The following is a 25,048-nucleotide window of genomic DNA, read 5'->3' as shown; positions in this document are numbered from 1 at the left end:
TAAAGTCAACTTTGCCGTAATACACTGCGGTGAAGTATACCACGAATGCAAAGGGGCCACTGTGAGGGGACACAGCACGAGTTCCTTAATTATACACGTGCGTTCCAGTTTTCTGTCAGTACGAGCACGGAGACAACTAATAACCAGAACTTTATTTCTAACAAGTTACAATTTGTTGAGGTTCTTCAAGCGAGAAGCTGTTGCAAACAGCTTGAACGTCCTTGACAGCACAGCAGTCAGTTTAGAAGAAAATAAAGCATGTATATAATCATATATTATATATAGTGATATACTACACACTATATTAGATCGTGCTTAACCATGGTAATTGCACAGTTATAAAATAGTAAAGAGGGTGGACAGTGCAACTCTATGTCTCAACCGAAACTAACATGAACACGGTATATATATATGTATATACATATATATATAAAGAGAGAGATAGAACAGCGCATTAGTAACTCCAGTTACGGATATACATACATTTGTTCCCGCACACAGGCATCATGTAACGAACGATTTTAGACCAAAAATTATTTCGCGTTTCTATCCGGATAAAGACATGAACATTAATAATGCCTTGGTTTTCATACTTATTTGGAAGTTAAGGAACATTACAGGTTAGCGATTGCATTAGATAAATTGTTAGCCTTTTTGGCACGAGCCATCTATTCTGGCGGGCTAGTTGGTGCGAATCCATGAATACTTTGTTTAGCGCAAAAGAACAGACACAAGAAAGACGATAGGACAAGGCGCAGCACCTTGTCCTGTCGTCTTTCTTGTGTCTGTTGTTAAAGTATCCATCTAAAGTATCCATAAAATAATGTATATCCATCTATCCTGGCTGTAGTCCCGACAGTGACTTTACAAGTGAAGAGAATTTGTTAGAGGAAAAAAATATGAATGCAGTAAAGGAAGGCCATATACATCTGGCAGTTTGATAGCATTAAATTTGGTAAAAAGTGGTGATGTTGCGTGGAGGTATGGAACGTTGGCAATAATTTGACGTGCACGTTTCTGAAGAAAAAGCTTGTGTGTGTTAGTGTTCACAGTGGTGCCCCACACACGCATGCAGTAGTTAATGTGAGACGCAAATAGTGCCTGGTAAATTTGTAATTTCAACTTTTCTGGAAAGAAATAATGATTTTGAGGCCGTTGTGGCTGGACCATCCCAATGAAGCGGAAAGGAGCGCGTTCGCTTTAGGAATGACATTGCAAGCCTCCAGACCAGAGACAAAGAGGTTGGTATCATCTGCATATAGAATGGTTGTTGCCTCGCTTTCTGCGAGGGTTCATCGAGCAATAAGGTTCCCAAAGAGCTCCAGCCACACTGGAAGGTGTGAGGTGAAATTTGGCAACACTGATGCACACGGCTGTTCCCCCACTCTCTATTCCCCCCAGCCGCACTTTGCCTCGCTGCACCGCTCATTCTTGGCCCAGCACCCGTCCGATATGGAGGTTCCCATTGTTGATCCCGCCAAGTACGAGATTCGTTCCGTAATTCACTTTTTGCACGCCAAAGTGACTCCACCCATGGATATTCATCATCAGTTGACAGAGGTGTATGGCGACAAGTGCATGTCCGTTCAACACGTCCGAAAGTGGTTCAGGGAGTTTAGTGCCAGTTGAAAGAAAGTCCACGATGATGAACGGAGTGGAAGACCGTCAGTTTCGGTTATCAAGATGGCCCAATGCAAAGTGCTTCAGAAGAGGAGGATCAACATCTGTGAACTTGTTGCTCAGATTCCTGGGAGTTCTTACGGTACAGTAGAAAGAGCTTTGACTGAAAAATTGGAGTATCATAAGTGTTGTGCTCAATGGATGCCGCGGCTATTGACATCAGACTACAAGGAGAAACGCCTTGACTGTGCTGGCCAGTTTCTTCAAAATTGTCAAGAAGATAAGGAAGGATTGTTGGGCTCCATTTTTATGGGAGACGAATGAAACAAAAATCCTGATATGAAACAAAAATCCAAAGAGTGGCGTCACCCAGAGTCACCAGTCGCAAAGAAGTTCAAACTCCTGCTGGCAAAGTCATGGCCACTGATTTTTGGGATCGTAAGGAAGTACTGCTTATCGATTTAATGGAACGTGGGACAACAATCAACTCTGCGAGTTATTGTGCAACACTATGAAAACTCAGGCAAGCTATCCAGAACCGCCGGCGAGGACGACTGGCAGCCACTGTAACACTGCTTCACGACAACACCCGACCTGACGTCTCCCGTCAAACCCGGGAACGTTTGACAAACTTTGGCTCGACTGTCACGCCCCACCCACCGTACAGTCCGGACCTCGCGCCTAGTGATTATCACTTGTTCCCCAAGCTAAAGGAACATTTGAGTGGCCAACGCTTCCGGAGCGATGAAGAAGTCGAAGAGGTGAAACGCTTAATCAATGGGTCGGCGGCAGACTTCTACGACGCTGGGATACAGAAATTGGAGCACTGTATACAAAAATGCGTAGAAAAAGATGGCGATTATGTAAGTTTCATCTTTCCAATAATGTAAATTGCTATGAGAATAAACAGTGTTGTCTCTTTCTAAAATTGATGGGAACCTTATTTCTGGATCAACCCTCGTATGCCCATCCATGATGTCATTAATGTAAATGTCGAAGGGGACCTAAAATGCTGCCCTGTGGGACACCTAACAATATTGCCCTGTTGGAGGAAATACTATTTCCGATGACGACGCATTGCCTGCAATCAAGCAGATACGAACACAACGAAAGAATATGCCATTGCGTGTACACCGTTGGCAGTCAACTCTTAATAGAATCTTGTGTCGCAGACGGTCAAAAGCCTTGCTGTACTCAATAAATATCCAGACTACTAGGTTTCATTTTTGCAGCTTCTTGATTAACACCTGCTGAACGAGCAGTGCAGTTTCGGTAGAGCAGGTCATCAAAGCTGTTTCGCCATCCCCAGGGTTCGTGCCACGCTCCAACCATGATTCCTCGCTCCTTTGTGCCCTCCAGAGGGGCACAGTCATCGCCCCCCAAACAAGGGGCTTAAATCACCACTGCAACATAATTGCAATTTTTCGCTTTTAAATATGCTTCAACGCAATACATTGCATAAGCTTCCCTGCTTAACTCAACTGTGATGCGGCAGAGGTGACTTTAGGAACACTTTCTAGACGTGCCAAACAATATGCGCATTCTGGTCGGAACTACACCTGACTTAACATTCCGACACGTCGGCATATGGATGGCCCTTGTGCAGTTTAAGAGCACGAATACGCATGCTGGTTGTGGCTTGAGGAAATGTGATTTCTTAAACAAGTTTCAATGCCAATGCACTAGACTCAGCTTCACCGCAATGCAGTTGTGTTATGCACTGGAGCTTCCGCAATGTATTGTGGTCCATCACTGCAGCAACGCCAGAACCAGCTTTGAATGGGTGCCAGATGAGTTATTAGATGTCTCGGTGCGCATACTGTGACAGATGACGGCGCGTGTGCGCATGTATAGTCGGGAACATGTGCAAGGCTGCGTTGCAGTCTCGTATATGGAGCTTGCAAGATGGGCGAAGCAAGGCCCAAATCACCACAACCCTGCCGGAAGTAGCTCTAAATCCCTGCCTGTACACTTCTTAGGGGTCTCGGTGCTTTTACAGTGATCGGAGATTGCACATATAATATTATATTTTCAAAACTGAGCTCATTGGAACATCTTCCTGTTCGTGCTACGCCCACAAAAACGAGGAATAAGAAAAAAATTGTGCAGATCCCACACACTGTGGGAATCGATGTAAGTGAAGCTTTCCATGCTGGATGCTCTGACTGATGATATTTAGCAGTGTTGACGGCTAAAGCTTAATTTCTTGCAACGTTTAGGCTAACACGAGATTGGCGAATTGATGTTAAACGTTACCTTGCGTGCACCACTGCTGTTTGTCTGCGTAATAGGCAGAACACACAGGGAGAGGTGTTTGCATGAGGCGTTATTGTGCACCATATCTTATAACCTCTGAGATGGTTGAGCATTGTCATTTCCTCACATGGCACATCACATTATGGCAGAAGTATTAAACGAATTGGATTATGGGGCTGTACGTGCCAAAACGACAATCAGAAGAAGAAAGCTAAGGCTTAAATTTTTTCATAACATATATTACTATAAGATTGCTATTCCTAGGGAGAAGTACATTTTTCATCCACACTACAGATCCGAGCGGGTTGATCATAACCATAAAGTGCGTGAATTCAGGTCAAGAACCGATATGTTCAAGATGTCGTTTTTTCCTCACACTGTTCGAGAATTGAATGCTTTATCTTCATTTCTTGTTAATATTACTGACAATGAAGTGTTTGCATTGTCATTGTGACTGCCATTGTAATATTTTTTTCTTTTGTACAACCCCCCCACTGTAATGCCACTGTGGCGCTGTGGGTAAATAAATAAATAAATAAATAAAGCACGGCATGGTGGCAGACTCCAGATTAATTTTGACACCGTGACACCATGATGTTCTTTAATGTGTCCCAAATCTAAGTGCACATCTGTTTTCTATTTTGCCCCCGTCGAAATGTGGCTCCCGCGATTGGGATCAAATCCATGACCTCTAGTAATGCCATAGCCGTAGAGCTAATGCGGCGGGCACAGAAGTGTTGATTTCACAGTCAACCACTTCTGTAGTGTTTCCTGGACGCTGCGGTGCACGTTAATTAATGCAGCTCTGCTTCTGCACGCCCTGTGTGAGTTGCCCGCTTGACATACTTACATGGCGTTTATTTTTCATAAATAGCAGCAACGTATTGTATCGTGCCTTGAACTTAAGCACCCTGCAACCGCTGTTGTATAGTAGTGGAGTTTCCTTGCCTTCTCAAGTCGCTTCCCCCGTCTTATATGGGAACTGCCTCTTCTCCTTCTTCGTCTCCTCTCTACAGTTCTATCTGCATCCCCTCTCGCCTCACACGTAAGCCTCACTGCAGTTGCTGCAGTGCTTCTGAGGGGAGTCACGGATAATTGCAGCTGTCAAGTGGCTAATGTGACAACGGCCAGGGAGCTTCAGAGGGCATTGTGCACACTCGATGCGGTGGGGTGAAAACAAGTTTCTCCCATGTCCTTTCCTCTTTTACTTGTGCCTGTCATGTATATACACACACTGAACACCCTCCCCCCCCCCCCCCCCCCGACGTGGTGTGTGCGACACCAGCAGCAGCCCACAGCAGCTGCTGGAGTGGGAAAGTCAAAGGAAGAGACAAAGAAAGCTTCACTTTAAAACAAAATGCGTAGAGGTTGCTATGCTTACCCAATGAGGAAACCCGTCCGTCACGTAAGATGGTTGCTTTCAAGATAAGGCCCACATGAGCGAGCAAATTGTAAGATCGGGCCTGCGCAGCTGCGCCATACGCAGCGGCGGCTGGTGTACAGTTGATAATGGTTTGCATTGAGAGGAGGCAGCGTCATCGACCACATCTACGTATGACGTCTACCTAACTTGACACTGTTCAATTAAGTCACGTAGAACAGCACGCATTGGCCAATGCTCATCTTCCACGAAGCAGCAACATCATCCAAACGCACCATGATATAAAAGGAGTGAACAGTGCTACTACTGGCCTCTGCTTCATACTCATGATGGTCTCAGTTTAACATTTCAGTGTTGCAACTGCGCTTCTCCATTTTATGATTTTTTCGTGGCATTTCTCGCAATTATATGAAACACAGCAGCATATGATGACAAAACAGTAGGTGATCAGTAGCAAATGCTTATGCATCATTTAGATAAATCCCACAGGATATTCTGCATGTAATTTTATCTTTTTCCACTTTCAGTATGCTTCACCGCTATGGTATGCTTGACTGCGTAACATTGCTATGTCCAGTGTCTCTGACCCTTTCCCACTGTTGGTATACTTCATCACAATGCTAAGTGCGTGGTTGAATGTGTAACACTACTGTATTGGGATGAAGCTAACTTATGGGTCTCACATTAGACAGCTTTAATTTGGCGTACGCTATATGCTATAGTATAGCGTATGCCAAGCAGCGCACATTTTTTAGTTTAGTTGGCCTGTGAGATGTTCGGATCTCAGAGGCCATGTGCCGTCATTGCGGCTATCTCCCGACTGTAGGTATAGGTGGTGCTAACATGTCGATTGTTTCTTTCATTAGGCTTCGACTCGTTCGAAATGAGAAGCGGTCTCAAAAACACCACACGGTTATCCAGAATACTCTGTCGTCGAAGCAGCCTGAGACTAAGCGAAAGCCATTTACACAGTCATTTGCTAAGAACAAAGTGCATTTTACAAAAGCAACGCCAAATTCAATTCGAAGTGGGCAGCCGGGCCGCCGCCATGTTTCACGCAAACTCCGCAAACCACGCAAAGACGCTAACGCTAAATCTGAGAAATAGAGTGCGTACACTATACGCGATAGGTCGTTTAGCGTTCTGCGCATGCGCAGTGATGACCCACTATTTTATAGCGTACACTAAACTAAAAGTGTCTATTATGTAGCATGTTTTAGATGCTTGCTAGTTCTAAAGTCCAAAAGCCGAGATACAACAGCGTCACACACTATCATGTGAGGAAAACGAACCGCTGCATGCAGCAAGTAGCATCAGCATAAGCACTAGATTACAGTCGAACAGCTCTACAGTGAAGACCACAATGAATTTGCCTGTACAACAAAGAAACCTATGCGTCCCTGGCGGCTGATTTATGTTTATAAAACGAATGCCACACCAGCGCCGCCACTGCCCTGTGAAGATTTCACCAGGGTAGGCTGTGCGCTAGTGCTAACAGCAGCGTATTTGAAGAGCGTGCTGATATTACTAGTCCTGTTGCCCTGCTCCAGGGTTCACTCAACTCGTATGCTACTTGTTGTAACGCATCAATGGCTGACGAATGCATGGAAAGGCCACGAATGTCAATGAAGGCGACCAAAAATTTTTACAGCAAGGGAGGCTTAGTGGCACTAGACAATCGGGGGCTTTGCTTTACATGGCTCCTGCATTTGGTTGGAGAGCAAGCTGGGAACCTCAATGGAGCATAGGGTGGCTACAGCAGAACATGCTGTCAGGGATATTGTGCGGAGAAAAATTATCAGCCTATCTCGTTAAGTCTTTCTTGAATTCTTGTTAAAGATTTTCTTTTGTTGAAAGTGCTTAGCTATTGTGAACAGTGAGCTGCGCAACCTTTTGCACAACGTGACCTGCATAACGAAGGATTTTGAAGGTGCGAGCACTTTGTTAAAAAGGCGTTTGACTACATAGATACATTCAGAGCAGCGCGTTCTATCCTTTAGCCCATGCAGAATTTGTAGGTCCTATGTTTGTAGGTCCTAGGTTCTGCTGATGTACTGCAGTGAAGCCTTTAATATGTGTCCCAATGTCCGATGCTGCGGAGTTCAATATATCCATTTAATGTCAGAAGAAGTTTGATGTATGAAGTTTCATATACATGTAATTCTCTTGGTGATTCACCCCGTTATTTAAGCAATAATTCCATTTATCATTGTTTCATAAAACAAGGTTCAATTGTAATGAATTATTGCTATATGACATTCTTTCCATTACTATAACTAATACTCTCAAGCTTGGAACCTCCCAGCTTCCTCATACAGTTGGCCAATGTGACAGCACACCTGACGCAACAAGCCATGTCGTACACTTACTCTGTGCATATTCACAGCCCATGCAAGCTTGTGCTGAAAGCTTGTTGCTGCTTGCAGAGGTAAACGTTTCACTTAACTGTTGTAATGATCTTGCTATGTGATGGAATAAACAGTTACTCCACAATAAAACAGTATCAGGCCATTTTGTAAACATTAGTTTGAAGTAAAACTGTGCCATGCATCGTCGAAAAAGGAAAACAACATTACAGGGATGAGCATAAGGAAAACAACATTACAGGGATGAGCATAGTTATCGTGGGCTTGTCTCTATAGCTTTTATGTCTTGCTTTGTCCACATTATGCTGCACAGTTTTGGTTGAAGCGGTTATTGGCTGGCAGACGTCTTCCCATCATGTTACTACGAGTTTTGATGAAAGCAGTCTTGGCCAGCCTCTCTACCCCTGGTTCTCTGGCTTAGGTGGTGGTGCCTCCAGTGGTTCAGATTTGAATGGGTGCAAATTAATTTTCCCTCTCAGTGAAATCATACCAACTTTCCCAGGTTACCTGGCTTCTACAATTCCTCCTAAGTTGGACTTGTTCAACAGCTTTACCGAGTACTTTAAGTAGGCAGTGGATTCTATGTCGTAGGGCAAACAGAAAATTAGCATAAGCACTCTTGCTTTCAGGCTACCATAGACTTCGAGTTAATAGTGCAGTCCAGATCAACATGTCCTACCTTGATCCCTCCAGCCTATGTGCCAGCCTTCCCTATGAGCCACTACTTGTGCAGGTGGACATACCTTCTTTGTTCCATGCAAAACATTTTGTTAACTGTTTTCAGGAAAAAGTAGTTCAAGCATAAATGGCTAACACATGCTCTTCATACCAGGGTGCCATGGATAATGGAGAAGATAGGGAAGTACAGGCTAGCATCGCTGTCCAAGATCCATCCGGCAGCTTCTCTGTCACAGGTCCATGTGTCCTAACTGCTGGTCTTCAATGGGAGTTGACACTAGGAGGTAAACACACCTCGTCTGTAAAAGAAGACTGTGGAAACATACCCAGGACTTTCTAGTTATGTCTGTGGTTTCAATGTTGTGATCAGAAGTCATGTATGAAGCGAACCCAGCTTACAGTATTATAGCCAGAATACAATGGTTTAGTAACATTGAAGTTGTTCTGTCATTTTTTTAGCTTGGTCAGAATCGCAACAGAATTGAAGGCAGCAGAATTGTGCACCAAAGGCGCAAGTAATTTTTGATAAATCCAATGCTTAAGGTGACCATGAGCTTATTCAACCTAAGTTCCTAACGTCTACTTAACATGTCACAAGATGTTAGTGGAAATGAAAAGACCGCCATTTATAGTGATAGAACCAAGCATGCTGTTTGTAGTTCAAGTAGGAATGATAGTTTTGAATTGGCACAGAAAGTTGCAAAAAACTGGCCATGAAAGCTTTTTACTTGAGATTTAGTCTATGAGGTCACTGTGTAAGTCACCTGTTATGAAGAGCAGCATACTTATTGCTTAATATTGCAGCCTTTATATTACATATATGTTCCTGCTTTATTGTATGCATATTAGGAAGTAAATAAAAAGTTCATACTAACAAGCGGCGATGCCTTCAGGGCAACGAGTGGAAGGGCAGAGTGCTGATGTTCCTCACTGCATGGTGGCGAACGTGAGTGTTTTTGTATGAGCAGGAGTTTGCAGCTGAATACCCCAGTACTGTGCCACAGATGGCTGGCAGCACTAGAGTAATAGCACTACTGGCATTACTACTCAGGTTAGCTTGATTAAATAAAATGAAAAAGCTTTCACTTGTACATGATGAAAGCAGTTGGATGGGAAACCATAAAAGGATGTACCTATTATTGTAGAAATACTTCAACACTTCTGAAAACATGAACAGCAAGAGCATTGGCTCTACACAAAGATTACTTTCTTACAGCTATAAACACTATAAATTGGGAAGGGCCCATTTCCTCCCAGCACAATCCTCGCTAAGTAGACAGCAAGCAACGGCATGGCGCCTCTTAAAAACGGATACATATTCAAACCCAATGGCCTACCACTGCTACTACCCGGACCTTTACACGAATTGATGTAGATTCTGTCAAGAAAGGGCAGACCTACACCATATCGTTTAGGCTTATACTCAGATGCCCACGCAGAATAAAATACACAAGACCAGAAAGCAGTGGAAGACCGCGTAGCTCAGTTGTGCACCGGAAGACCAACTTAAGCGAATCCAGCAGGCCGAAGATGCCGCCATGGTCCAGGGGCTCGAGGCCATCATCTAGGTAGAGAGGCCTAGGTCTGAAATCTGCTGTCCTAAAGTAGTTTATTCCTCCTCCTCCTTAGATCTAGGGCTGCACTTGTCTGCTTTCCACCAATGCCAGCGTATAAGTTCTATTATGCCCACCTATCACTGTTTCTGGCAGGTTCCCAGATAAAAAAAATTTATATCAAGAATTTTCCACAGCATTTTCCACGTTACCTCTGTATGGTTGGATACACTGACCGGTAAGCTTTCCATTGCATTTTTAAAAAATGAGTTCCACAAAAACTGGAGTTCAGTCCGTTTTACTAAATCTAAAGGTCGCTGTTACCAATTATAGTTAGCAGGCACGAGTAAGTGTGGTTGGTATTCTGGCAAGGTCATATAAACAAGCTTACAGAACTGTTTTAAATACACGACTGCTTTCTGATGTTTTACTGGCATTTCAATTTTCTTTCTTTTCTTTTTCAAGAACTAAACTTAGGATGAAGTTTTCATAGTACGATCATGCTTTTGGAGATTAATAATAGGTAAAATACTGTAATGTACTGGTGTTTCCAGCAAACTTCCTCATTTTCAGCCACGGTGCTACCTTGAGGTTCGTGGCCCACATGATGACTAGTGTAGTGCATTTATTGTGTTAGTGCGAGTAGTGTAACCTGTTATGATATGACATGCTAGTCTTGAGTATTTTCTTACAATGTGCCAGCACGCAACATCGGAATATTTACTGTGAGGCAATTCGCTACAAAGCTCGTCCTGGTCCAGGACTCGAATCCGGGATCACCGCCTTTCCAGGGCAGCCACTCTAACATCTGAGCTAACCAGGCAGCTAGCAGATGGCAGGGCAAAGTCAAATTGCCTTTGCATCGAGTTGTCAACAAATTCGACTTCGCCCTGCCATCTGCTAGCTGCCTGGTTAGCCCAGATGGTAGAGTGGCTGCTTCAGAAAGGCGGTGGTCCCGGGTCCGAGGCACGAACCAGGTCGAATTTTCTTCAACTACGAGGCTTTTCTTTGGAGGAACCCGTATGGGTTTCCTTTGTAGCAGTTGCTATGATTGGGTGGATGTGTCATTTTTCCCTTAATGAATTACTTCTCTCCACCTTGCGGGTTTTTGCAGAACTATTACGTTAGTTCAGTATAGTACACTAACAGAAGACAGTGATGTGTATGAAAAAAAATAGTTTTATTTCAAATAATGCATACTAACTAGACGTGGTGTATTTATCCGCATGAACATGGAATATTAAAAGCTTAAACGGGCTTTGCTTTGATGTGGATAAAGTGGTAACTGTGATAGTGCGGTGTTCTTTTAAGCAGGATTATGATATAATTGTAGGGAATTGTCATAGCTGGAAAAGTTTGAAGTACCAATTAACATCATACCTGCCAACTCTCCCAATGTGCCTGGGGGACTCCTGAATTCCAACCAATTCTCCAGTTGTACAAACATGGCCATAAATTTCCCAAATATCTGCCCCGACCCCAATGCAAAAAGGAGCATCATGCAGCACAGCCGTGTCATAATTGCCATTGTGCACTAGAAAGCTAGCTAGCTGAAGTGCCATTTAAATTCAAAACATCTGTGTGTAGGCCTAAGTAGCCAAATTCGTTTCAGATGGAGACATTCATTGAAGAGCATGTGTGTGAGACAAAGGTGTAATAGGTGTTGCATAACAGCCGGGTCTTTTAGGTCAGCTTTGCTGCACTTGATAGAATACACAAATGATGGTGAAGCATATCAAGAGTCGAAAGGGGCCACTGTAACGGAACCTAGCATGCGGTCCTTAAATATACACGCGCGCACGCGGAGTCTCCGGTCACAGTGCAAACATTGAGACGGCTAATAGCTGTACTGGCAGCCATTCAGTCTCACATTTCTGTGAGCCCAAAAAAATGAGTGATTTCATCATTTTATTGTCGGTGGCCCCCCTCCCCACCTTTGGTTGGCGAATTTTCTTTCAAGGTCCCAAAGTTGGGAGGTTTGATTAACATGGATATCGACAGGAAAGAGAGAAGAATGCAGCCCAATATGTCCCCTGGCTTATTTATAGCATTAACAGAAGTTTAAATTTGCACAGATATGAAAGCATACTGACTGACAAGTTAGCATTTCTTTTTTCACTTGGTTTTACATCGTAGGTCGACACCCCTGAGAAGGCTTCCTTGCAAGCTCGTGCAGCAAGACTTGCCTCTAAGCAGCAAAAGCAAAGAAAGGAGATGAAAAGTCTGCAGCAGTCAAGGTGGCATTTTCAAAAAGAGAATGCTAAACTGAAATCCGTTCTGAAAAGACAAAACACACAATATATTTTATTCAGAGAGCAGGTTTTTGTGCTTGGTATTCTTGGTGCTGCAAATCAGTTGTTTTTGCAACAACGAATGGGTAAGCAGACAAGAGAACAAACACCAACAGACTGCTTGCTTAAGCAGAGATATTTTGCTCTTACTTTAAACTTTACTCTGAACAGGCATACAGGTACACGAGGAAAGTGTTTGATGCATGTTTGCCACATCCTTGAACTTTAGGCAATTGGACAATAGCGGTAATAGAAAAGCAGGATTTTCCAAGGAGGGTGTAAGTGCGCTTAAGTTGCTCAAAGAATAGCAAGCGAGACCATCAAAATATGTGGAGCCTTGTAGTTGACAAGATGTCCATTAAACAGCAGGTAGTGTGGCAAGAGGGACATTTTGAAAGCTATATGGACATGAGCAAAGGAGCCACAGGTGACTGCTTGCCACAGGCAAAAGCTGCCTTTGTAAGAATGGCTGTATGCATGAGCCACCGCCATTGTTCACTGGAGTCTGATCACATGACCTAAACTCGCCACTCTGATGTGTCTGTGTCTGCTCAATGTTTTTCAAATCAAGCATAACAAGTACAACCGCATACAGGTTGCACAGTGTATTGCACATTTTAAAGGAGAGTCATGCAAGTCATACAAGTCATGCAACTACGTCATACCTGCCTTGTTGAGTAGGTGCGTGGATCACGTCTAGGGCTCACTGTCATCTGGTAGAGAAAAAATGCAAAACTCAAATATTAAACAGTACCGGGTGGCACAGTTCTTTCCTTCTTTCTAACCATGCTATGCATTTCATTCAGTGGAATTACACCAGAATGGGCTTTTGTGTGAACTGCACATTATATATCTTTTTACAGGTTTGTCAAATGGACAGTGTACAGGAACATACACACAGATTACCACATATATCTGCTGGGCAAGGCAAACAGCTGAACATTGGCCTGACAGTGACTTGTTTTTGCCTTGAGAATGATTATGGGTGTGCTGACAAGTTTGGCCGGACTTGTCCTGGGAGCATTCTTAATTTTGATGATTAAAATGAATTTTTTGTGCCTCATAAACGAGAAAACTTACATAATAATAGTTTTATGAAAAACAATAATGTCTTCACAAAATAAAGTAGAAAAGAAAGCAGGAGTGCCCAGTCAGTCACAAGTGCTTTTTGCAAATTTTGCTGAACCTGCATTTTGTTAGCCCCTAAAGAAAGAAGTGCTGTCGCTAGAGTTTTAAGAATATTAACTGATTACCACATGAAGAATAAAATAATCACAAAAAGGAAACATTGAAGATTGACGAAAGTTCAGATTTTTGCTTCCACATGTACAAAGAAGATGCCTTAAAATTTTTCCAGCCTGTTGCGATAAGAGCCAACAAGTTTGAGGAAAATACATTTGCTCTTGTCGGAGCTGAAAATTCACAAGTGCTCCATGTTCAGCATGTTTGAATTAGTGCTATGTTAAATACCTTTCTTCAAAAAGAAAAGCTTTCCTTAATTTTACAAAATTACATGTATTGACATAATTACGCAATCTGGAAAAACATGTTCCTATATTTGTTTGCTAGTGCATTTACAAAGCAAGTAGTGTGACTGAATAAATGCCACCACTGCTGTGACATAGTGTTTGTAGGTGCTTGATGCAGGTTCTTTTCCTTTAAGACACCAGAACACTTCATGATGGCTCGAAGATCGCCTAAACAGAAAATTTATGATTAAGAGCTTTTGGAACATTCCTGGGTAGGGGTCGCAAAACAGTGCATGGGTGCAGTGAGAGAAGAATGGTGGGGCATTGTCACGGGGTTTTAGAGGGCCTGCTCCTGATATCAAGCAATAAAGTGCATCTCTTGCATGTGGAGAGCATCCAAGAACAGTTTACTCTGTTGAATGCAGAGCTATCACTTTATGAATGAGAGAGAGTGTGCAGTGGAACTTGCGGCACCGAAGTGAAGTAAAAAGACACTAATGGAAATGAGATTTCATCCTCCCAGTGCCTGTTTAAAGACTTGGCCTTTCTCCACCAGAAGTTCATCTATTTGTTTGTGAAATAAATTTTTTTTCTTGCAGGACTAAGATTCTTTTCGTTGTCCTGAACACTAGGGTGGTAAAATACACTTTTTGAAATCAAAATTAAAAATTGTCGCCATATGTGGCTAGCTTAAGTTATATGAACACACCCTTATGCACGACATAAATAAGTCACACAGATAGACATCTTTAATGCTGTGCTGCAACAGTAAAATACTAGCCTCAGATGAGACTACACCTTTTAATTGTTAATATCCTCTGAATACAGGTGCACTTTTCAGCAGCAATCTGAAAAGTAACGGGAGACAGAGACCAGGACTATGTGCGCCAGCATTCAACAGGTGCAGCGGGGTAAAAAAACATGTTTTTGGAATAAGGCTTCTGCCTTGATGCCATACACTTGGCCATGCCATAGGTTTGGGCAAGAAGTGGTGCCTCTCTGCCCATTTCCTCCCGCGTCGAGATCCAGCAGGCAGCATGACAATTGCGTAATACACTCGTCTTCTGGTTTCCCTGTCACTCTCGCAATGCGTACTGCCCTTCCCCAGACTTTAGAGTTAAGGAAAGTATCTCTCTCTGCGGAAGAGACACTGGCTCCCTGACTTTGGCCATGACTGGATTCGATGAATACTTGCCACAACCTATGAGTGACCCATGCCCAACTATCGCAAACAAGGCAAGGCTATTTACTATGTTTTTAGAAAGTGAACCTTCTCTGTGCAAGTGCTACTTATTGCTCTCCAGAATAAATAATGTTGTAGCTGGCACCACTGGTTACCCAATTTGTCAAAACCCAACGTAGCTATGATTACCTGCAGTACGGGTTGCGGAGTACTAGGGAATGCGGGTGTGTGGCTAGATCAGGAGCTTGCCTTCAGCCCTCTGTTTCTTCAGCCCTGTTCAGAGATGGGTAACATTTTGTTTATTGACAGTGGCGTACAGATTCAACTTCGAATTTGTTCATTTCGTAGTACTCACTGCTTGCCCTTCCTTCGTTTGTGTGCGAGTGGATGCATGTGCATGTTTTCCCTTCCTCTCTTCTTTTGATCTCTTGGTATATAAACATGCCAACTACTTGGCTATTGCCAACAACTTGGCAATAGCATGCCAAGTCTGCTCAGCTAACTTCTCCACCTACCATTACAATTTCTTGCGAGTGCAGACATATACTGACATACTGGTTGATGTGTATGGTTTGCTTGCGATAAATTTTTTAAATTTTCACCTTTGTAATAGTCAGTAAGGCTCTGGAACAAGCTGCCCAAAACAATGGTAGAGGATTTTAATGAAGCTGTAAGGGCTCTTGATTTTGCCAAAATGTGGTATGTTCCAAAACAGTGCATTGTATATTTTATGACCTTTTCTTTTTGCTGAATTTTTTGTCGCATTTCACTCATTAGTAATAATATTGGAATAGCCTGTTACAACACTTATACATATTAAGCCTCTTGTTTTCTTCCATTCTTTTGTTTTCAATACTATGTTATTTACTCCACATTAGTTAAAGTGCACGTATGGGCAATTTCAGGAAAATAAACATGGAATTAAATACATTCTCAGAACATGCAAGTTTTGTGCACAGTGGGTGAGCTGTGGAGTGTGAATAGTGCGACGTGCAGTGCATGTTAAGAGAAAATTGCCCTAGGCTAGTGGTATGGCATAAAGCAGCACCAAGATTCTTAGGAATTCAGCGCACTGGAACCAAAATGCAAAATATACCTTTTCGTTCACTATTGTACCTAGTGCGCAATGAAAGACTATAATTAAAATGTACAGAGGAAATTTTTCACCTGATCACAGGACAGAAAACCAGTGATTCCCTTTTTTCACAGAAAAAAAAACATGATTTTCATCTCTTTATATAAAAAGTGGGGACAATCAAAACAATCCATGTCACATAATGCAAGATAGCTCCATCTCTTCTTCAATCATTTCAAAATTAAATTAGGGGATTTTAAATCCTGCCAATGCCCAGTGGAATGCTATAATGGGTGATTACGGATTAATTTTGCCTATCTGAGGTTTAACATGCACCCAAAGCATGTTATTCAAGCATCTTTGCATTCCATCCCCTGCAGCTACCATGGCCATAATCGAAGCTGCAACCTCTTAGCCAGCAGGAACATTGGACATCCTCTAAGCCACTAGAACGGGTCCCGAAATGTATACCTTGACCTATGCCCATGAGCAAGAAGTATATGGACCAGGGATCGTGCAATAAACTCAATTTTCTCATTCGCCTGTAAATTGAACTTGAAAGTTGAGAAGCTAATCCCACAGGTGAAAAATTTTTTTGGAACTAATATATCTATACACGTAGGTAAATACAAGGTTGCTAGAGACTGATACTAAGCTGGCAGAAAAATGTGTGTTGGAACTATTAAGCACATTCTAACATGTCTTGTTTCGCTCTCAGGCAATGCATGATGAGCATGTTGAAAATGCAATTAAGTATTTGCATCTGAAGCTTCAAATCACCAGAAATCATCTGAGTTAGAGATATGAAACACATGGGAAAAAAAAAAACAAATTCTGCCCTACAATTCAGCCCACTGCAAATTGCTTCATGAAAAGATTGAGCAGTTGTGCCATATCAACAATCTCGCCAAGTGGCATTAACAAATGGTTCAAACTAGGGGTGGAGGAGACTGAATGCCCGGTCACTTCCGGAAAGGCGCAGTATATATATTTTTTATTTCTGTTTTGAAGATTCATGCAAAGGCTTAAAATGTTGAAGATTCCAGTTTTACGGGAAATGATGAGACATGATAGCCTCTTCATTGCATAGCAGTCAACACTCTTGTACAGGATCATTCATAGTAGATGCTGCATCCAACATTAGCTTTAATGATAGAGTACATAGAACACAAACGGAGCCACTAGCACGACTATCTGAAAGTGCGGCACGTCAGCATACTGCATCAGCACCCCACCTTTTCTTTCATTGGTGGCGGAGGGCTCTCCTGGATCAGGAGCAAATGATGTATGACGCATGCTTCCTCCTTTCCCCTCCAGCCATGCTGAATCTGTGCTCCCATCCCCATGGCACACTTTCTCCTGTCCCATCAGGTGCCTCCTCAGTTCGCAACTGCATCGTCCTCCTCTCCAGTTTTTCCTCTTTCTTGCTGTACACAAGGTGACAGATGGGTTTTCCTTCTCATGAGCGCTCTAATGCTAAGACATCACAAAAAAACAACAACAGAAAGCCATAATGTCTATGCAGCTGCCAAAATTAGAAGTAATATGTCGTACATTACATTGAAGGCAAACCATGTTGTACAAGATCCTGCTTTTGTGCAGCAAATACTGTTGGGCAAAGCTGGAAACAGCTGGCTGTGTGAACATAAAAATGCAAGGTGCATGATAGAAGAGCATTTGATCTCAGTAATTTATGCAGTAATGGCAAGAGGACAACAAGAGAAATGATTCAAGTAGCCCAGATGGCGCAATAAGACAATGTATAAGTATGCCATCAATTGGTCTCACTATAAAAGAAATGTGAATATGACATCGGCCTTTAATAGGACAAAGAATCAGTGGTTCCATGTAGCATGACTTAGGGACAAAGTTGCTTCTGTACATTTTGGTTTTGGTGGTACACTGCACAGTAGTTATATAACTGTTCCTTCTGCGAATTATACATTAAATTAGAAAAAAAAAATTCAATTGCGCTGTTTTTAGGTGCCAAAACCACGATGTGATTATGAGGCATGTTGTAGTGGGCAACTCTGGAAATTTGGAGCACCTGGGTTTCTTTAAGATGCACCTAAATCTAAGTACACAGGTGTTTTCGCATTTTCCCCCCATTGAAATGTGGCTGCCGTGGCCAGGATTTGATCCCGCGACCTCGTGCTTAGGAGCCCAACACCATAGCCACTAAGCAACCATGGCGGGTAAATTCAGTTAGAAGTCAGGGTTATCAGTGCTGTTTGTTGCTTACATCTTTTGTTTTACGCTGTATGTACACTGGATTTATGACGCGGTTTGTACTTCAAGAGGTTGTGAAACGGTTGTGTGACTGGCCCAAGTTTATTATTGCAAGAGTAAAGGTCCAACATGGTCATAGAGACAAACATAACGGCTCTCAGCACATATTATACGAGTTGTGAATATAGAGTGCATCTTTATAAACTTGATTGAATACACAATAAAGAGAAAACTAATTGACATTTCATATTCTTTATTTCATGTAATATCCATTGACACTCAGTATTTTCATAATACAATGTACACTGACCCACAAAATATTATGGGGTGCGCGAGCACGTGGCGAAACGGCCCTCCTCCGTTTCTAGCGGCGCACCCCTGGTGTCGAGACTGACGCCTGCGCACATGCGCCCCTCCGAGACTGCAAGCGTGCATGTTTCCACGCTTACTCCTTGCACCAGCGATATGCGAATGTAGCCGCGAGGTGCCCCTCTTGTGATTGGCACTGTGGCGGCTTCGACGGGCAAAACTTTGTTTATACAATGGAAATTTAGAGTTCATTTTCTTCTCGCCGGTCTCCTTCTATAGGGGGCGTTTTCTGACATGCTCTTCTGTGGGAGAATGCCCCGTTCATAAAAAGAAACAACAAAGATTGGACACGAAATGGTGCAGCTCAGAAAAAAAAATTACTTGGGTTCGCCACTGGGCCGTATGTGTCGGCGCTCGTGACTCGACAAAAAGCAGCCGCAGCAGCACGCACAAGCTCAGGCTTCACATAGTTTTGCGCCAATCGGAAGAGGGGCACCTCACGGCTACATTCGGATATCACCGGCACACGAGGAGGAAGTGCAGAAACATGCACGCTTGCAGTCTCGGAGGAACGTGCATGCATGCAGGCTCGATACCATGGGTGCACAGCTAGAAGGGGAGAAGGGTCGTTTTGCCACACGCTCGTGCACCCTGTAATATTTTGTGGTTGAGTGTACATACCAGACATGTTGTCTGTAGTGTTTATTTCTAAAATATGATCTTTTGGGATGTATAATACATATAATAGGCATCTTAGCTTTGTTGCACATTAAGAGGAAATTATTTTATAAATACTATCTGAAAAGATGAATGTTTCTTTAGGTTTCACACATTTCTTTTGCTACATTGTAAATGTATATCCTAATAGATTAGTGTTTCGTATGTTATACGTTTGCCGATAGGAGACTTACTGCTGCCATGCGAGGGCCTTCAGGCACATTAAAGCTGTATGTTGCAGCTTTTCGCCTGGAGGACACTCAACAGTTTGTTGGAAACAAAACCATTTCTGGTATGTTAAGTCGAAAATTCTATTTCGTCGCTGCCTTTAGACACTTCGTGCCAACCGCCATTTTGGCAAGGCTGTGTGATGTCGGGGAATAAGGCTGCTTCGATGGATTTCAAGACCAGATAGCAGCCTTCCTTCACACATTCTGGCACCAAAAAGGGCAGCACAGGTGTCAGTGTTACTTTTGCTACAATTCCTTCACTTGTGCTATAAATAGCAAACTGCCGAGAGATGCACATGCAAAAGCAAAACAATGCATGAGGGCCATAACATATTTCCCAGCTCCTGAAATCAGTTCCAGTGTTTGCAGTAGGCAAAAGCATGGCCTTCAAGATCAGATTACCAGTGGAAACAGTTTCCGAGGGTGCCAATTCATTTCATCAAGACTCACTGTTGCCACACTGCTTTTGATACAATTGTGAGAAAAAAAATTTAAGTGAACATTTTCTAACACATTGAATGCAGTCAAATTTTCTTTCTGTTATGCTTTCCTTTTATTTGAAAGCAAAAAAAAAAATCTAAGAAAACAAGACGCAAAACAGAAAGAAAAATACCTCAGTATAGGGCGAGCATCATTACACAGTGTGTGAAACCAGATGTGCACGCCTGTGAGGGTGATGATTGGCCAAGTGTGTGCACTATACATTCAGTGATGCTACAGGCACGCGCTCTGCTGTTTGCGTTTCATTTGACGCTGATAGTACATCCACACAATGTAGCCACAGGGACAAGTGAGCAGTCAAGTGAAGCTTTTTGAGATTATGTTTAGCTGGATCATGAAAATAAAATGTATTAATTAATCATATGCCATGGAAGATACAAGCACAAGTACACAAATTACTGTGCATGACAGGAGTGGCTGCGAAGATGTATAAGGCCTCACACAAAGGCTGGACAGCAGACAAGGGACGATGATATTTAACTAATTTCACCAGGAAAAATGACTTCGAAGTTTGTGCATTAAGTACAAAGAAAATCCGAAGACACCTAAGCACTTCTTACGAGTTGTGAATACTTTAATGTCCAACTGAACGCCACTGCCGAGTTATGAATTCCTCGCGGGCAAGCGGGCACGTTAAGACGCTTGGCACATATTGATTTAGCCTTACCGAGGCGCAGTTAGAATGCACACAAGAGCTTGAGCAGACAAGGAACACAGGCTTGCGAGAGGGAAGGTGATGTGCTGTCGTAGCAATGCACTCTCCCCTCGCCAAGTAGCGCGGCAGCAGATGTTCCCCTTCGCTCGCTTTCCTCTGCTTAGACACGAGCCAGCAAGTGCAAGCTAAAGTCATGAGCGCGCCTCGTGTGCTCACATGGCGTCACAGTCAATGGCAAATTAGGCACCGTTTTGCTGCTACAGATACTGTCGGCTTTTTCACTGAAGGATCCACTTAACACTCTTGCATAAAAAAAATCCTGTCACTGACCACATAATAGACAGCAATAAAGAAATTCCATTAAAAGTATTGCATCAAACCAGCTCAGAGCACAAAAGATTGACCAAAACTGTGAGGCTTGGCTGCTGAAAATTAATGTCTTGTAGCAAGGTTTAACGAGCACAAATGATATGCAAGAATACTCAGAATGATGCGAATGCTCAGATGCTGAGCTCTGTTCTTGGCAAGAGCTTGGCAATGCAGCTGGCATAAAATTCCAGTCTTCTGACTACTACTCTGATTTTATGAAAAGTAGGTTATTCTGGCAAGAGTATAGAACAACATCACTGCAGTACACTTTTCAGATCAAAACGTCAACAGACGTCTGAAGTGGTTCAACCACAATTCACAGCCGGAGAACAGGATAGCAACTATAGAATTTGGCGAGATGATTAGACAACAGCCAAACGAGAGTGGACGAAAGTTAGAGGTGAAAGCTGTTCTGTTTGACTGTGTCGAGGTGTATTGGAGTCGTCAAGCAACAGGCAATAGCGATGATGGTTCCTAGCGTGCCGATATTGTTCTGGCTGCAAGGCACATAATGGTGATTATTGCATTTTATAGTGTCCCATTCTTCTTTAGATGACAAAGTATTTAAATTTGTGTATTGGTTACATTTGCAGTGACGTCCAAAATCTAGATTTGTACTGGGCAAAGACAATACTTAAAAATTAAGCTCAGTGGTTTTACATGCCAAAATCACTAAATGATGATGAGGGATGCAATAGTGAGAAACTCTGTATTAATTCTGAGCACCTGGGTTTAACGTGCACCGAACGCATGGCGCACAGCATGTTTTGCATTTTGCCCCGATCGAAATGTCGCCGCAGCGGCTTGGATTTGATCCCACGGCCTTGGGCTTAGCAGCCAACACCAAAGCCACAGCACCAGAAACATTAAAACAAAGCAGCGATTTGATAAAGCGTGTAAGAGCACAACAGTTTTTAAGCATTGCTTCATGCTAAGGTCCAAGTCATAAGTTCGGTACTGTCACACAACAGCCACATTAATGAGATGAACAATGGGGGTAAAATGCGAAATTAAGCTGCAAAATCATGAAGCAAAAGCCTTTGAAGCTGTGAAGTTCTTTCGGAACTTGGAAGGTGTGGACATTTGGACATGCAGAGGATGCAGTCTTTGGAAACAACTTGCCAAGTTAATTAGTTGTTTTTACCAAAGCAATATTTCATCACAAAGCAAATAGCTATAATGTCAGTATGCTCCAAGATTGAAGGCCTTATGATGAAAATTTCTATTGCATTTCTAGCAAGTTAATGGAGCAACCAAAGGTAAGAGACATTTGATGCTAGTATTCAATAAATTTCAGTTATTAGAAAGCACTTGTCCTGTGCCCTTCTGTGTGTTTTCCGTTGTTTCCGCACTGATTAGTAAGTATGACGCTAGTGACTGCAATAGAATACGTGAAGGCCGAGAAAATAGCAATGGCAATGCAGAGCTATTGCTTGAACAAAAAAAAAGAAGCATAGGTGTAGTGCCAAAGCAGAAAGGAAACGAAAAGTATGTGCAAAGCCATGCATGACAAGAGAAAGCAGTAGGCAAGGAGATGTGGTGAGCAGGGGAGGGGGGGTATTCTGTAAGAGCCCACCTAGTGGACTCCATTTCGGCCGCTACTGATTGGTTAGGGCTGCTCGTCTCCTCCTCTCTCACACAGCTGCATCCAATCAGCAGTGGCCGAAATGGGCAGTACACTAGGTGTACTCTTACAGAATACCCCCCCCAGGAGAAAATGATGAGATGGATTCTTGCCTTGTGAAGTGCAGCAACTGTTTTTTTTTTTCTGTTCAGAGCGAACGTGAGCGAGACTGGAGATATAATGGTGATATGAGGCTTTGATGTGGAGATAAGCTGTGGTCTAGGATGAAGCACAATTTCGGTTTCCAGCTGTGGATGAATTTCCAGGAGACCCTGCATATACAAGTTTTTTTTAGCAATTAATAATTCACGTATCTGGCGAAGGAAATCATTACAGTGAACATGCGGCATAAGCAATAGTCAGGCACATATAGCAAAGTACAGTGCCACTGTAGAGGAAAGGCGACAGGGAAGAGCAACAAAAAGTGATCAAGCATGTGCAGGGAGAAGGGTACAGAAAAAGTACCCAAAGGAGATCAGTTTGACAGTGACGACAAGAGCAGTACTTATGAGCACAACTTTCGGAAGAAAGTAAGTAGCAAATTAATTGGGTCATCAGTTGCCAAAGGGCAAGCATTGTCTGTCACAAATGTTACTGACGCCAAGCGTCATGTCCTGGCGCTGTTAAGGAAGTGAAGGCGCAGTTGTGGCAAGGGATAGCAGCAGCAGGTGTGTCATAATAATGGTAGTACCAGGCAGTACTGGGCTACAGTGAGCCAACTGTACCAGCCTGTGCTTCTGGAAATCTGTCACCTATGTCGAGTTGAAATGTACTACTAAAGTGGGTGTACGTCGGAAAGACTTTCTCGCCCGTGCGGCGCTCGTGCCGAGTCGGTGATTGCGGATTATTGGTTTAATGAGCAATCTTTCGTCTCATTAAAGATGTTTTGTGCCTCTTCCCGGGGGAGGAGTAGGGGCCGGCCATAGTGTAGACCAGGCATGCCCTCCTGGAGCAGTACCTTCGCTCGTGCAAGGCTTTTTGTATGCTGCTCTCCGTGACTATTAAATGGCATTTTTGAATGGTCTCCTTCGATATAAATAAAGGTTCTTCAGCAAAACCATGTGCAATAAATCTGTAAGCGGGAGCCGCAGAGCTAGCGAAACGGAAGCAAAGCAGGCACGTCGGACGTACGTTTAGACAGAGCGTTATTATAAGCTCAGGTGCTCTCGTGAGGGCTCCGTTTGCCGGTGACGTATGGCATCTTGTTGCACTACTGGTAAAAATCGATTATATCGTCGGGACGAAAAAAGCACCCCGCCACTTCTATAACACCAGTCGGAACACTGCGGCCGCCATCACCTTTTAGAGTGGTCTACGGCCATAAATTCCATAACGACTTTCGCTTTTCCCAGCTACAGGGTGCTAAATCTGTTTCAACATGCAGACATGCATGTTCACGCGAATCTCTTGAAGGGTGCAGTATGCACCGATAACCAACATACGATGGACACGGCGTAATGCTTTGGCATTAAAGTTATCCGATTGGTCCTCGATATCACAGGTTCACTGATCCCGTCGCACGTTCCGTATGTTAACGTTGCGACATAAAGCGCAACAAACCTACCAGCAACATCCAAGGAGACGCAGGAGGAAAACTTGCGGACGACACACGGCTTCGTCAAGAAGGACATTTGAAGCATGGCCAGCCGACACCCGGCAAAATGCGCGCCTAGGGACAAACGCATACAAAACAAGCAAATCAACTTCTCCTCCGTGGTACCTAGGCAAAGGGGGAAATTAAAGGCGCAAACGCCCCCAGATTTTCCCTCTCGCACCCGACAAACGACTGGCGATTCCTCAAATGACCGTCTCGTGTTTCGGAGACGAAGCGGACGAAGCAATGACGCGCGAATGAATGTTGCCAACTGTTGGTTCCGCGTTATGCCGGCAGTGGTGGCTTTAGTGGCGTGTGTTGCGGCTGTCTAATTTTTTATTTCTTTTCCCCAAACAGTATAGCTAAGATCAGTTATTTGTTTGAATTTTTAACTGTGTCGTTTGGCATTATCTTTGTCTTTTTGTGCTATTAAGCGGCCAATTATGAGTCCATAAGACAACTCGTTGGGGAATGCCGTTCTTGTCGTTAACGTTTCATCATCGTTTCTTCAACTGAGATAGGTAGTGTCCCTTTTCCCGGTGTTGGGAGGGGGCGATCAAGACGGCATCGCTCCGCGGGGGGCGGGGGAGTGGGTTGGTGTTGGTTCTTATCGCGAAATTCGCGAACCCTGCGATTTTTTTTATAACGTAAGCATTTCTATACTTATCCAACAAGAAAAACCATCCGTCCGTCAGTCCGTACCACACGATATCTTTCAAAATAGAACCCGCAGCAGCGAGTGAATTCACCTTCGTGCTAGCTCTCGCTTCAACGCGACCGAAGCGGCGAGAACACTGCGCTCACGAAGCTCTCAGCTCATGCCGCACTATGCGCTTTTCGCAGATCACTTTCAAGATAGGTGTACGCGCGCCTGTTTTCAAAGCGAAGTAAACGGTGAGAACACAGCGCGTGAAGTTTTCAGCAGTGGGCACACTCTGTCCACAATGC

At 43.4% G+C, this 25,048-nt stretch overlaps 2 long non-coding RNA genes across 6 annotated transcripts in view; one reads left to right on the top strand and one right to left on the bottom strand.

Moving 5' to 3' along the window:
- LOC129383518 (uncharacterized) overlaps nt 1-13,128 on the top strand; it is a 46,509-nt gene extending 33,381 nt beyond the window's left edge. For 2 of the 5 annotated variants that reach the window (XR_011895304.1, XR_011895297.1), the window contains 2 exons: nt 8,456-8,585; nt 13,009-13,128. This is a non-coding gene — a long non-coding RNA (uncharacterized lncRNA). Of the gene's footprint in view, nt 1-8,455; nt 8,586-10,010; nt 10,093-11,990; nt 12,170-13,008 lie in introns of those variants that run through there. The other 3 variants (XR_011895301.1, XR_011895299.1, XR_011895300.1) reach the window with 3 other exon arrangements.
- Nucleotides 13,129-22,584: 9,456 nt separating this feature from the next.
- On the bottom strand, nt 22,585-24,131 carry LOC140218841 (uncharacterized). Its single transcript, XR_011895029.1, has 2 exons — nt 24,071-24,131; nt 22,585-22,778 (listed from the first exon to the last, which is right to left on the bottom strand). It is a non-coding gene; the product is annotated as an uncharacterized lncRNA (long non-coding RNA).
- Between the last annotated feature and the right edge of the window lie 917 nt (nt 24,132-25,048).

The sequence above is a fragment of the Dermacentor andersoni genome, chromosome 6, assembly GCF_023375885.2.
Source record: "Dermacentor andersoni chromosome 6, qqDerAnde1_hic_scaffold, whole genome shotgun sequence".
Lineage (NCBI taxonomy): Eukaryota > Metazoa > Arthropoda > Arachnida > Ixodida > Ixodidae > Dermacentor > Dermacentor andersoni.
The sequence above is the reverse complement of the archived record's forward strand: the minus strand, read 5'-3'. Positions and strand labels throughout refer to the sequence as shown.